Source organism: Bos indicus x Bos taurus, chromosome 18 (assembly GCF_003369695.1).
Source record: "Bos indicus x Bos taurus breed Angus x Brahman F1 hybrid chromosome 18, Bos_hybrid_MaternalHap_v2.0, whole genome shotgun sequence".
NCBI classification, from domain to species: domain Eukaryota; kingdom Metazoa; phylum Chordata; class Mammalia; order Artiodactyla; family Bovidae; genus Bos; species Bos indicus x Bos taurus.
Window position 1 is genome coordinate 46,355,845 of NC_040093.1, and position 14,560 is coordinate 46,370,404.

Consider the following 14,560-nt stretch of genomic DNA (forward strand, 5'->3'; position numbering starts at 1 on the left):
TTGGCCTGGATCAATTTCTCAAGGTATTAGGGAAGAAGTTTCTCCAATGGTGGTTTCTACCCCAGAAGGAAGAAGAACTAGAAAAGTCAAGGCTTAAGTGGGGCCCCAGAGAGGAAGATCTAGGGCCCAGGACTAGCAGGTGGAGTGGGTGACCTGGGGAGACTGCAGTTGTGGCGAGCTGGAGGAGGTCTGGGAGATATTCCATGGCTTGGAGCTGCAAAGATCCAGGCAGGGAGATGAGTGGGAGTCAAGGCTACTGAGCATCCGGCAGCAGGAAGCAAGTGGATGTGGTCCAAGGAGAAGGCAGGCAATCCAAAGATGCCCCAAGGAAAGGTACAGTCTTCTGCCTGGGGAACTCATACCAACTTTTACTCATTCACTCACTCACTCACTCAGTCATTCAACAGACATTGGCAAAGCACCCCCTGCAAAACCAGATACTATCCTAGTTCTTGCGAAACTTAAAAGTTCCCCTATGAATTCAGCTTACTTACAAGGTATGCTTTTACCCCGTGTATTAAAATTTTGAAGGAGAAAACTTGAAAAATAGAGAAAAGCATACAGAAAAATATTTGTATTCTCAACTCTTAGTCCCTGTTTGTAGTTCATACACATCCTTATTATTTGTATATAATATGTATGCTTTATGGAGAAGGAAATGGAAGCCCACTGCAGTATTCTTGCCTTGGAAATCCCATGGCCAGAGGAGCCTGGAGGGCTACATAGTTCATAGGGTCACAAAAGAGTCAGACACAACTCAGGAACTAAACAAGAACAACAAGCTATGTTTTAACCTCAGAAATGGGATCATCTCATACAAAATATTTTTTCACTTGTTATTATGTTGTGAAAAGTTTCTTATTCTTCTAATATCCTTTATGATTGTGATTTTGAATGGATGTAAGGGAATTCCATCTAAGGAACATGCAGTCAATTATTTAACCAACCCCCAATTGTGGGTCATAAATTTTGTCTCCAAACAAAGAATTTGACATCCTGCCAAATTGTTACTCATATACCAGGAAAACATGCCACTTAATACTTTCTCAAAAAATGAAAAAATCTAAGGACATATGCACACTACTATACATAAAATAGATAACTAATAAGAACGCTCTATATAGCACAGGGAGCTCTACTCAATACTCTGTAATGACCTATGTGGCAAAATAATCCCCCCAAAAAAGGAATGAATACATGTATATGTACAACTGATTCACATAGCTGTACAACTGAAACTAACACAACATTGTAAATCAACTAGACTCCAATAAACATTTTTAAATAGATAAATAAAGTGTGGGAGGGGTGTGTATGCTCAGTCACTTCAGCCGTGTCCAACTCTTCTCAACCCCATGGACTATAGCACACCAGGATCTTCTATCCATGGGATTTTCCAGGCAAGAATACCAGAGTGAGTTGCCATGCCCTCCTCTAGGGATCTTCCTGACCCAGAAATTGAACCCTCATCTCCTGCATTGTAGGCGGATTCTTTACTGCTGAACCACCAGGGAGTCTCTGCTTTTTAAGTACATCAGTGAAAGTTATAGAATTATAGCAAATAACCTTCAATTAATTTATACAGAATTTTTCAAATTCTTTACTTCCAATACATGAAATTAAGTATTACTAACTGCAGAATGATAATAACTGTGTTGGCAAAAGAGTTCAGAGAAATGAAAGCTTACATATTTCTGGTGAGAGTTCAACCTCCCATCATATGGAAAGATTTTTAAAATGCTCGGGCTCAGCATTTCACTTTCTAAGAATTTATGTTAAGGAATTAGTATTAGAGATGTGTACAAAGATTTATGAAAAACAATATTTATATCAGCATTATTTTTGTGCTTAATACACAGTAACTTCTAAAAATGGAAGCTATAATTACCAGTATTATTATCATCAATTCCTTTTCCAGCTCCATCTGGCTTTGAGAATAAGAATATTATAACTAATATATTTTTATGTTAGATGTCATCTTTTTCAAGAATTATTTTTTGACATTTACATTGTTTTATAATCATGTTAACTACAATTACTGAGAAATTAACTTAAAAGTTTTTGTGTTCTCTACTGAGCAATCATTTATACTGCTTTTCCTTGTATCTGAATTATTTATTTTGCCTCATTTTTCAGCCACCTGGAGTATTTCTTTGATCATTTTTTTTTCAAGAAAGTAATAGCCATGGCATATGTTCTGAGTCCTTCCAAAATAATTACCCACCTTCAATAATAGCAGTTTGGCTGCACATACAATTCTTTGTTCCTAAGTCTCATTCCTTCAGAAGTCTTTAGATTTGGAAAAATTCTATCCTAGAATTTACTGAAAAGTATGGCGTAATGGAAATTCCTTACCTTCTTTTTTTTTGAGGGAATTTGGGATTTTTTTTCCCCAGAGGAAAAATCTTTAAATGTATCTTTGAAATTCAAACATTTTCCCCATGGATGTCTGAATGAACTCTTAACAGAGTTGCAAATCTTTTCTTGAGCATCCATGTAGCTTTGGGGCTCACGGGGTTTCTGTCACAGCTATGGAATTCTGCTGTTGTAAGCTGAAGGCAGCCATAGAAAACGTATAAATGAACAGATGTGGCTGTGTTAAAATAAAACTTTATTTACAAAACAGGTGGACAGCTCATAGAATGTAGTTTGCCTTGGCTGTGTTAAAATAAAACTTTGTTTACAAAAACAGGTGAACAAATCATAGGATGTAGTTTGCCTTTAGAGTCTAGAGGCACAAGCCCTTTAGTTAGAGGACTTTTCCAACAGATTTTTAATTTTTTCTTCTTCATTTTTTCTGTTGACACCGTTTCAAATCTTTCCTGCTTGTATATTTGATTTCTAGTATCTAGCTTCTTTCTCTCTCCATCTCTCTCTCCCCATTTCTCTCTCCCTCTCTCTCTCTCTCTTTTTTCACCATCTCCATGTATTTTCTCCTTTTCATTGATTTCTGGCAGAATTCCTTGAACTCACTTCTGAATTCACAGATTTAGCTTTCTGCTCTATTAAATCTGTTCTTTACTGCCTTAATGGCATTAGCAAGTTTCCATGATTGTATTTTTCACTGGGGAACAATCTTTCTGAATTTTCTATTTCCATTAAAAGAGGCAAAATCTTATGAGAAATACTCAAATTAGAGGGTATTCCCCCCCCCCCCGTGGTTTCATATCACAAGAATATTATTGCTTTCAGTTCAGTTCAGTTCAATCGCTCAGTTGTGTCCGACTCTTTGCAACCCCATGAGTTGCAGCAGGCCAGGCCTCTCTGTCCATCACCAATTCCCTATTTCCCAGAATAAGCTCCATTTTTTTAAATCACAGAAACATTACATATGTCTGTTAAATTTTTAAAAATTATGTATACTTACAATAGGCAAATTGCTCACCCATTAATAAAGATTGAGAAAGATTCTGTGAGAATCCTTATATTTTACTCATAAAGGGAAAAAGAACTTCCTTATCTATTCTGCAGTTTTAAGTTTTAGTTTGGGTGTTCAGTTGACTCTGAGGAGCAGGAAGTGAGCTACTCGAGAAGGTAAGTGTACAACACAGAATTCACTCTTTCACCAGCATTTCTTTTCACCCTGTGCAGGTGTCAGGGGCTGAGATAGCTGACATCGTCTGTCTGCAGGACTAAAATATGTCCACTCCATCCACTGTGTTACACTGTCTCCCAGCCACATTCACCTCTCATCTGGCAGGGAAGTTTACTGCTGCCCCAAGGGTTAATTTCTCTGCTGTGATTGCCTTAGCAGCCCCACATCAGGGTACCAATCCCTTCTCTCTCTGGCACAACCGATCTCATTATGGGTCCCCTTAGCAATACTTGTTCTTTACTTCACACACTATGTCTACCACGTGAAGACCAGATGGAATCCCCCAAGGGCAGGCAGCAGTAGGGCAATTTCCAAAGTCCTTGAATTTGCCCCATATCCACTGTTCTGTGGTCCCCCTTAATAAACAACATGACTCCATCTCTGAGAGGTCTTTGAGACCCTTGGGGCAACCCTTCCTCTTCTTTTTTAAAAATTATTTCCTTATTTTTGGCCATACTAACCAACATTTGGGATCTTAGTTCCAGGCTCAGGGGTTAAACCCGTGCTTGCTGTATCGGAAGCTCAGAGTTTCAGCCACTGGATTACCAGGGAAGTCCTGCCCTTCCGCTTCCGACCAGGCCCTTCACTATAAGTTTCCTGATTCTTTACTTCAAACGTTCTCCTTCTCCATCATCTCTTCTTAAAAAACAAAAAAATTCAAGTTTCTAGTCCAACCACAGCTTATTTTCTAACACTGATAAATGTTATTCCGTTGTTTCTTTTTTAAATGTTGTCAGAATGAGGTTTTGAGAGTGAAAGGAATGAAACAGATCAACTCAGTTTGGTCTCTGGAAATGAAAGTCACAGTTTGTTCTTGATTCCTTCTGATGACCTGAATGAACAATCTTGAGAAATCTTTTTGCAATAACTCAATTTTATTGGAAGGAACCTGTGCCCTACCCCACCCCCCTTTTTTGAACAGTTCTGTCTTCCCATATGTTCTGTGATTTTTTTTTTTTTTTTTTGCTTTCTTTTCTGTGTTTATCCATCAGTGGGGCTTCTGCTGGAGATGGTGTGTGTCCCTGTCTGAATCATTCAGGCCAGGATGATAGGAGAAAGGAGTGGGTTAAACATGACGGAGTTTCATTTTTGATTCAAAGATCCAGAAGCCGAAGGAAAAAGAGAGCTAGAAAATGATAGGATAAGGGAGTCAGAGCTGGAGGGAGTCATATTGGAAAGTTTCCACTCTTGGCTTGAAGTTCCCACTCTTTACTCAAAGTTTCTTTCTTATGTTTGGTCTTCATATGGGGGTCTTTCTATTACAAGTGGTATAAAGTTCAACTCACAGTTAGTGAAGAAGGGAAATAAAGGTGTTGTTCTGGTTTCAAGTGAAGCTGAATACAGAGTACAATGTCCTTGATTGAGAATCTGGTTTCTTTCCATCAATCGGTTCTGTCTTCTGCTAAATTACCTTCATTCTCGAGTTTCCATGGTAGGCCCTGGACCTTTTAGGTGGTAAAGTGTCTACAATAACTTTGGCCTCACATCCCTGCAGTTTAGCTCCAGCAGGCCTAGAACTTGGGTTTTCCCCTTGGCTTCCACTAAACTTTTTTTTTTTAATAACAGCTTTATTGAGATGTCATTCACATACCATACAATTCATGCATTTAAAATATAAATGTCAATGGTTTTAGTATATTCACAGAATTATGTAACTATCAGCACTATCAGTTTTAAAACCTTTTCATTATCTCAAGAAGAAATCTTGTCTTTATTCGAAGTCACCCTCCAGCCCCCTCAGCCCCCCAGTCCCTAGACCTAAGAAGCTGCTGACTTACATTCTGTCTCTATAGCTTCTCCCATTCTGGGCATTTCATCCAAATGCAATCATAGTATGTGGTCCTTTCTTTTTTTTTTTTTTTATTTGTGGTATACAGGATCTTTAGTTACAGTATGCAAATTCTTAGTTACAGCATATGGAATCTAGTTCCCTGACCAGGGATCAAACTTGGGCCCTCTGCATTGGGAATACAAAGTCTTAGACACTGGACCACCAGGGAAGTCCCAGTATGTGGTCCTTTCTAACTGGCTCCTTTCATTTACCATATTTTCAAGGTTCACCCAGGTTGTAGCATGCATCAGAACTTCATTCTTTTTTTTTTTTTTTTTTTTTTGCTGAATAACATTGTATTCTCCAGTTGATGGATATTTGGGTTGTGTTCACCTTTTGACTATTATAATGCCACTGTGAACATGTACATACATTGCATGCTCATTTCGTTTCATTTCTCTTAGGTATATATTTTGGAATAGAATTGCTAGATTATAAGGTACCTTATGGCAGAAAGTGAAGAGGAACTAAAAAGCCTCTTGATGAAAGTGAAAGAGGAGAGTGAAAAAGTTGGCTTAAAGCTCAACATTCAGAAAACGAAGATCATGGCATCCAGTCCCATCACTTCATGGCAAATAGATGGGGAAACAGTGGAAACAATGTCAGACTTTATTTTTGGGGGCTCCAAAATCACTGCAGATGGTGACTGCAGCCATGAAATTAAAAGACTCTTACTCCTTGGAAGGAAAGTTATGACCGACCTAGATAACATATTGAAAAGCAGAGACCTTACTTTGCCAACAAAGGTCTGTCTAGTCAGGGCTATGGTTTTTCCAGTGGTCATGTATGGGTGTGAGAGTTGGACTGTGAAGAAAGCTGAGTGCCGAAGAATTGATGCTTTTGAACTGTGGTGTTGGAGAAGACTCTTGAGAGTCCCTTGGACTGCAAGGAGATCCAACCAGTCCATCCTAAAGGAGATCAGCCCTGGGTGTTCTTTGGAAGGACTGATGCTAAAGCTGAAACTCCAGTACTTTGGCCACCTCATGCGAAGAGTTGACTCATTGGAAAAGACTCTGATGCTGGGAGGGATGGGGGCAGGAGGAGAAGGGGACGACAGAGGATGAGATGGCTGGATGGCATCACCGACTCAATGGACGTGAGTTTGAGTGAACTCCGGGAGTTGGTGATGGACAGGGAGGCCTGGCGTGCTGCAATTCATGGGGTCGCAAAGAGTCAGACACGACTGAACGACTGAACTGAACTGAAGGTACCTCCATATTTGATCTTCTAAGGAACTACTAGAATGTTTTCCAAAGCAGCTGCACCATTTTACAGTCCTGTCAACAGTATAGGAGGTTTCCAGACTTCTTGATGGTCCAGTGGTTAAGACTCTGCATTTCCATTACAGTGGGGCATGAGTTTTATCCCTGGTTGGAAACCAAAGTCCCACATACCAAATGATGTGGCCAAATAAATAACTAAAAATAGAAACATATCCAGTGTGAATAGCTAACAAAATTAAAAATTAAATGCAGGAGGGTTCCAGTTTTCCTACATCTTTCCTAACCTTTGCTATTATCTATTTATTTTGGTTATAGCTATTGGGTTGGCCAAAAAGTTCATTGAGGGTTACCTCTGAACCCCCAACATTGGGGTAAACACCTACAAGCTTTTTGACCAACCCAATATCTTAGTGGTGTGAAGTGAGCCATTCTGATTGGACTACCCTGAACAATGTGACCGTTCCTGAATGAATCACTGGCCAGGGTCTCCTTGGCGCTAGATGAACTGGATGTAGGTCATGAACTCCACTGTGGAAATCTATTCAGAACATGTGAACTCAGAATGAAGGAAAGATTGATATCAAGTCTACAGTCAGAGTCATTACTAAGATAAGAGAAACTGGATGCTGAGAAAATGAAGAATTCATGTTTACTAAAGCTTGACAGTCAGTAGTTCATTGGGGCAATGCCCTGACCTGGGTCTAGAATGGCAGTCAGTTTCTGGGTTAAATCCCAAGGAATTTATGCTGTGGGCATCCTTCTCACCATGTCCTTGGTGCTGTGGGCATTTCCTCGTGGTGATGACCAGCTCCAAATGCTCTGGCCCACTCCCATTTCTAATTCTCACCCCAGTCGGGCCATTGGTGAGGTTTGCAAAGATCTTTCTGAGAAGGTTATCAAGCAGATTGCTCCTTCTCATTTGAGGGATCCTGACTGGCTGTCCCATCTTTCAGTCTGGTCCTCTGCTATGTATATAACAGACATTCTTTAGATTTTCTAGCCTATAAATATCACCCCTCTCTAATACCCTGTGCTGATATGAGTATTTTCCTATTTTTATATACAGTTGGTCATTTTCCTGGGAACCTGGGAAATTGAAGACAGTTAGATGCTTAAATTGCTGTCTTCCTGCACTAGAGAAATAACTTGAGCTTCCTTCTTAGGAGTGGCTTATGCCTCAAATAATCTACTTCAAGATTGTGTTAGGAACAATGTTCCTTCAAACCACAGTATATCTTGGACTTCCCTGGTGGTCCAGTGGTTAAAAATCTGTCTGCCAATGTTGGGGACATGGGTTCGATCCCTGGTCTGGGAATAGTCCACATGCCGCAAGGCGACAAAATCTGTGCACCCCAACTAGAGAGTAGCCCCTGCTCGCCTCAACTAGAGAAAGCCTGCACACAGCAACCAAGACCCAGTGCAGCCCAAAATCAATAAATAATTAATGAAAAACCCACCATGTATCTCATTGGACATCCCCCACGAGGTCAATACTAAAATAAACTTTACCACTTATTAAAGGTTTACTATGTGGTAGACACCGGGTAATGCACTTTTCATGCATTACTTCATTTCACTGTCATTAAAGCTTTATGGGGTCAACAATATTACCTTCATATTATAGGCAAGGGAACTGGGGCTCAGAGAGGTTAAGTGACTTGCCAAAAGTCACACAGTAAGTCACAATAAGTCAGGACATGTAGTGTCAGGATTAAGGGTCACTGCCTCTCGTTACTTCACTTAGCCCCAGTCTCTCACCAAACCCTGCAGAGCTTCCCTCATAAGTATCTGAAACCCAGCCTCTCCTCTGCCCCTTCCTTGTCAGGTCATCATCATTGCTGACCTAGGCTGCAGAAATAACTTACTCTCTGGCTCCCTGACACTGGTCTTGCCTCCTCCAATCGATGGACTGGCCCTCTAGCCAGTATGAACTTGCTACAGTGCAACCTGATTCTGTTACTCTCCTGATTAAACCCTTCATAGCAGAGAGTTCATAATTCCTGTTACAGGACACTCGTGGGCCACCTGGATGCTGTCTTTCTCACCACCCTTTCAGGCACCCACTCTGTTGTTAATGAGAACCATTTGCAATCTCCTCCGTGTACCATGCTTTTTCTTGACTCTGTGCTTTGGCATAAGTCATCTCTTTGTCCTCTTTCTTCTGCCCCCTGACTCCTCATCCTTCACCAGGTTCCCTCCTCCTTGTCTTTCAAGGCCAAGTCTAAATAGCAGCCTGCAGGAGAAGCCACCCTTGAATCTCACCAAGCCCCTGGGCCTTTAGTCAGAGGGCATGGCTGGTGGCCCCGAATGACACGGCCTATTTACCAGATGCCCTCAGAATCATAGTAGCGAGACCTCCAAGGTCATCTGGTCAACCTTCAACCCTTTTCCTAACTGACACCACAGCTTAACCTATTTTCAGTGTGAACTGGTTCATTTTCTCCAGGCAGCTTCAGCAACCCCGTACATATGGAGCTTTGTGCTGGGGACCAGTTTTTCCACCTGTGAATTGGAAGACAGCACTTTTCCAGAGACTCTCCAAGGCCCTTTTCTACTCTAAATTTCAAGATTCCACACATTATGTTATCTTAGGGGCTACACCGAGCTAAACACAACCTCCTATTTTCCCATCTCCATTTCTCCATTTCTGTCTCTCTCTCTCCACACCACTCTCCTCCTCTGTGTTATTTGGTTGCCTCTGAGGTGGGACCTGCTTGTGGAAAGCTGTGTGGGCTCTAAAGAGCAGGTACTAGTTCTACGATACCTGAGTTTCAGGGCCTGCAATCTTGCAGGTGGTGGTTCCCAGCAGCGGTCCCAGCGTGCCATGCATCCTGCTTGAGGAGGAATAAAAGGCCAGGCTGGACGCCTGCAGGATGGATAAACAAACCCATACATTTGCTACCGTAAGAAAAAAGGAAAGGAAGAAGGAAAAGGTATTGATTATGTGGCATTGAAGTGCCTGGGGCTTTAACAGACATTCAAGATTGGATGCACTGCTCAAGATCAATAGTAGGTTTTATGTCTCTGACCTAAAAAGTACCAGCGCCATGTAATTTAAACACAGACAGCTATGAGTATATCTCCTAACACCTGCACACTTCCCTCAGCTACCTCTGTCACATGTGCTTACTTCTCTGCAGCCCTTTCCCGTCTTTTTTGGCCAGAGGATGACATGGATAAATATAAGGATATTTAGGAATGTAGAGTCAAGTGTTTCTGATATCATTACCTTAAATGGTAACCTCACAGAGCAGGGTTGAATGGCTGGGAGTGAACCCTGGGGGGGATGGCAGCTGATAGGGGCCTGCAGAGAGGGTGGGGTTCTGAGGTTGGAAGTGAAGGAGAGAAGGGCCCGTGGCTCCCTGGGCCTGAGGCTGTGATGTGTGCATAGTTCTTCTGTGTCTTTGGAACAGCCCTGTGGAATGGGAGGCACCCAGTTTACAAAGAAAGAAATACAGTCTGTTGCTTCCTTGATTGAATGGCTGTTTTGGTTGCTGCCAGGGGAAGGACCACTTCCCTGGTGGCTCAGTCCGTAAAGAATCTGCTTGCAATTCAGGAGACCTGAGTTTGATCTCTGGATTAGGAAGATCCCCTGGAGAAGGCAATGGCAACCCACTCCAATATTCTTGCTTGGAGAATCTTATGAACAGAAAAGTCTGGCCAGCTACAGTCCATGGGATCTCAAAAGAGTCAGACATGACTGAACGACTAACACTTTCACTTTTCAGGGGGAGGGTCAGGGGATTTCTCGGGCAACACTTGCACCCAAGAATCCCTACACACACGCACATGCGCGTGCACACACACACACACACTCCTCACCACAAGGGAACAAACAGAAGCAGAAAGAGCGTTACAGTTATGGCTGTGGGTTCTGATTGCCTAAGGTTCAATCTTGGCTCCACCAATTGTCAGCTGTAACTTTGGACCAGTTACATAGCTTACCTGGGCCTCAGTTTCTGCATATGTAAAATGGGGATAATAATAATAACATTATGGCTGGGGGCAAATCAAAAGGGTTAATACAGGTAAAGTTAAGCACACGGCAAGCATTTGATAAATGCTAACTAACTTCAGCAACCCGCAGACAAGCCTGCTTAGTGAAACTTGTGGCTAAGCGGGCTTGAATCAGTTTGCCAGGATGTATGCAGGTTTCTACATTTCTGTCATTTCAACAGAGGTCCTAGTTCACTTCGGATGATGTGGGCCAAAATCCACCTTCACATCCTAGCCCATGAATATGAGGTGAAGCTTGGCGCCAGCCTCCCGGGCAGTAGATTCCTACCTATGGCTCCTGCCTCCCTGCCCCCGAGCCCATCCCACCCAGCTCCATCTCTGACCGGGTTCCCAAGGACCCCAGAAGAAAAAGAGCACCTCACTTAGTGAATCTGCAGCTTTTCTCGGCACTCTGGCTCCCGAAACCCCCACGGGGACCCTTCTGGCCCCTCTCTTTGTTTACAGACATATGTGCATTTGTTGAGGAGAGTTGTAGAAAGTTCTCGCCCTTAATTTTGTGGTGGGATAAGATGGCTAATCTGTTTTGACATGCTATCTAAACGGCCCTCAGATCAGTATACGGAAGAAGTCATCCATAAGTCATGTCTTTTGTACACATGTACTGGTGTGTACCAGAGAAAGAGTTATATTGGCTGCGAGAGGCTGAATAATAATGGTCGTTATTATGGTGAATTCAGGGTCTCCACATTCACTCCACATATCAAATCCTTTTTCAATAAGGCCAGTTCCATCAGCTGTCAGATTCTATTAAATATATCCCTCAGACCTACTGACCAGCTGACAGGAGGGAAACTCTAAACCCTACAGCCACCATTAGCATCATAAAATGTGAAATCAGCTGGAAGGAATGATAACAGAACTAAAAACAGAAGAGATGAAAATCTGTAATGCCCTTGTGTGCTCCTAAATAGAAACCCCAAGAGTTACAAACACACCCATAAAATACCGAGGTTAAAAAAAAAAATAACAAAACAAAAAAACAAAGGTTGGCCTCTTGTATGCTTCATAACATAGAATGGTTCTTTTACCTTTTGTTAATGTGAGATTTGCATAAATGTTTCATGAGGTTAATACAATGCATAAAACAAACATTTATTAGGCAACAGCTGTGCTGTTCTCCCAGATAATGCAGTGTTTCTTCCAAGTCAATGAAATATAACCCATCAGAAGGTTAGAGGTGTGAGAATACTTGCACCAGGGCTGTTGCTCATATTTTATACTTCTGCAAATGCTTGGGTCGTACCAGAAGATTTCTTAATCAAGGAGAAGCAGGTGCTGGCTGGTGCCCTAGTAAAAGATACTTGGATCTATCAAGGAATGAAGCCCTGAAAAGAGAAGAAAGATTTCTGCACGGGGACTAGAACTGCTTCATCATTTCTTTAGCCAAACTTTCTAAATTTGGAGTTGTTCACTGACATATTCACTTAATACTCAAAAGAAAAAAAAAGATCTGCCCTTAAAATCTAAGAAGCAGAGAGACCGTCAAAATGTCCAATGGTTTTGTGCAGCTACAATCCTATCATGATATTGGTTCCATATGGGGCTCTTTAAAGCAAAAAACAAAAACCAAAAGTTATGAGACCAATAATTTTTAATGAAACTTGGCTTAGCTCACAAGCAGGTCTAACAGATGAAACAGCAGCCCAGGCTGGAAACATGACTTTTCTTCTTCCTGGCAGGGATGAAAGAAGGCATCCTTTCAGTTAAAGGAAACCTTAATGGAGATATGTTTTGTATTATCGATTTTGCACAAGTAGGGATTTAGGCATTGTCCCTTTCACCACATGTGTCTAAGCAAGTCCTCTCTTTCTCTAATGGGTGTGTTCGGGCCATTTTGAAAGTGTGAAACGTCCTGATCATGCCTTTTGAGCTGCATTTTGGGTGGAAATTTTTAGTAGAATATTTGTATTAATCTGTTCAGGCTGCCATTAACAAGCTATCATAGACTTGGTGACTTAAACAGAGGGACTTTATTTCTCACGGCTCTGGAGACTGGCAAGTCCAAGGTCAAGGTGCTGGCTAATTCATTTCCTCAGTGATGATTCCTGACTTGCAGACAGCTGCCTTCTCATTACCTTCTTACATGGGCAGGGGGAGGGAGAGAGAGAGAGGAGGAAGCTTTCTAGTGTCTGTTCTTAGTAGGGTACTAATCCCATCATGGGGCCCCACCTTGATGACCTCATTGAAGCCCAATTGACTGCCAAAGGCCAAATCTCCAAATACCGTCACACTAGGAATTAAGCTTTCAATATATGGATCTGAAGGGGTTGGGGTGGCAGAATTCAAGGCATAGCAAGGTTGTTGAAAACTCTTGTCTCCCTATAAGTTTGAAAGGATTTGGGGCATAGAGATTCTTCAGAAAATGAACGAGGTGCTCTCTGTCTCCAGACACTTCAGTGTGAGGCTTCTGAACCTTGACACTATTGACATTTGGACAGGATCATTTTTGTTATAATCCCTTCCCAGGTGGCACTAGTGGTAAAGAACCCGCTTGCCAATGCACAAGATATAAGAGATGTAGGGCCGATCCCTGGGTCAGGAAGATCCCCTGGAGAAGGGCGTGATAACCCACTGTAGTATTCTTGCCTGGAGAATCCCATGGACAGAGGAGCCTGGTGGGCTACAGTCCATGGGGTCCAAAGGAGTAAGCTACTACTGAAGTGACTCAGCACAGTTTTGTTATCGGGAGCTGTCCTGTTCCTTCTAGGATGTTCAGCAGCATCCCTGGCTTCTGCCCACTACACGCTATTAACATCTATCTCCCAGTGATGACAACAAAAATGTCTCCAGAGAGCACCAATTTGGGGGAACCAAAATGGCTCCCCATGGAGAGTCACCGATTTTAGTGTTTTTCAGTCTTTGGACACCTGCTTGCTCCATATCTGGCATCCTCTGTAGGATTATTGGCTTAAGGACAAAGATGACTTTTTATTTAGGTATCGTCTAACTCAGCTCATTTCTAACCATCTAACTTACTCTGTGCTGGGAAATCCCGTGTGTCAGGACACAGAGGAAGAACGCTGGTTGTAAGTAGTGAGGAGTGCTACCTGTACATCTACAGCATGAAAGGAGCCACGCAAGCATCCTTCATCCAGCCTCCTGCCTCCAGGTGGAACAGTGAAGCCCAAGGAACACCATCCTGCTTTCGTGGCGCCAAGGTGGGCAAGGAGGATCCTTCTCTTGTCGTTGCCTCTCACATCACTCTGCTCCATATTCTCCTATGTCCTTACCGCTATTGAAATCATCTTGCTTGTTTATATGCTTACATTTATCTTTCTTGGCAACTGTTTCCCCACAGATGAAAACTCCATAGAGCAAAAATTTTGCTTGCCTTCAGTGGCAGTGGAGTGTTTTAGCCAAACTTGAGGGTGTGGGTCTTGGTATCAGGCTGCAAGGTTGAAATCCAAAGTCTGTTGTGTAATAGCTTTGTTGACTTTGGGCAATCATTTAGTTTGTCTAGCCTCAGTTTCCTCCTCTGTATTAATTTATAAATAAATTTTAAAAGACCAGTTCCTATCTCGTGGGACTAGTGAAGAAGTCGAATGAGCGTTGATAGGAATGACTAATGAAATAATGTTTATCACATAATATATGCACAGCAAACATAAGTTATTTCTATTCACCACTGTAATTATAATCCCCTAGAGCAGTCCCTGGGCTTCCCTGGTGGCTCAGATGGTAAAGAATCCGCCTGCAATTCAAGAGACCCAGGTTTGATCCCCAGGTTGGGAAGATCCCCTGGAGTAGGAAATGGCTACCCACTCCCATTCTTGCATGGAGAAATCCACAGACAGAGGAGCCTGGCGGGCTACAGTCCATGGAGTCACAAAGTTGAGCACAACTAAAGGACAAACACTTTCACTTCACAGAGCAGTCCCCAGCACAAGAAGAAAC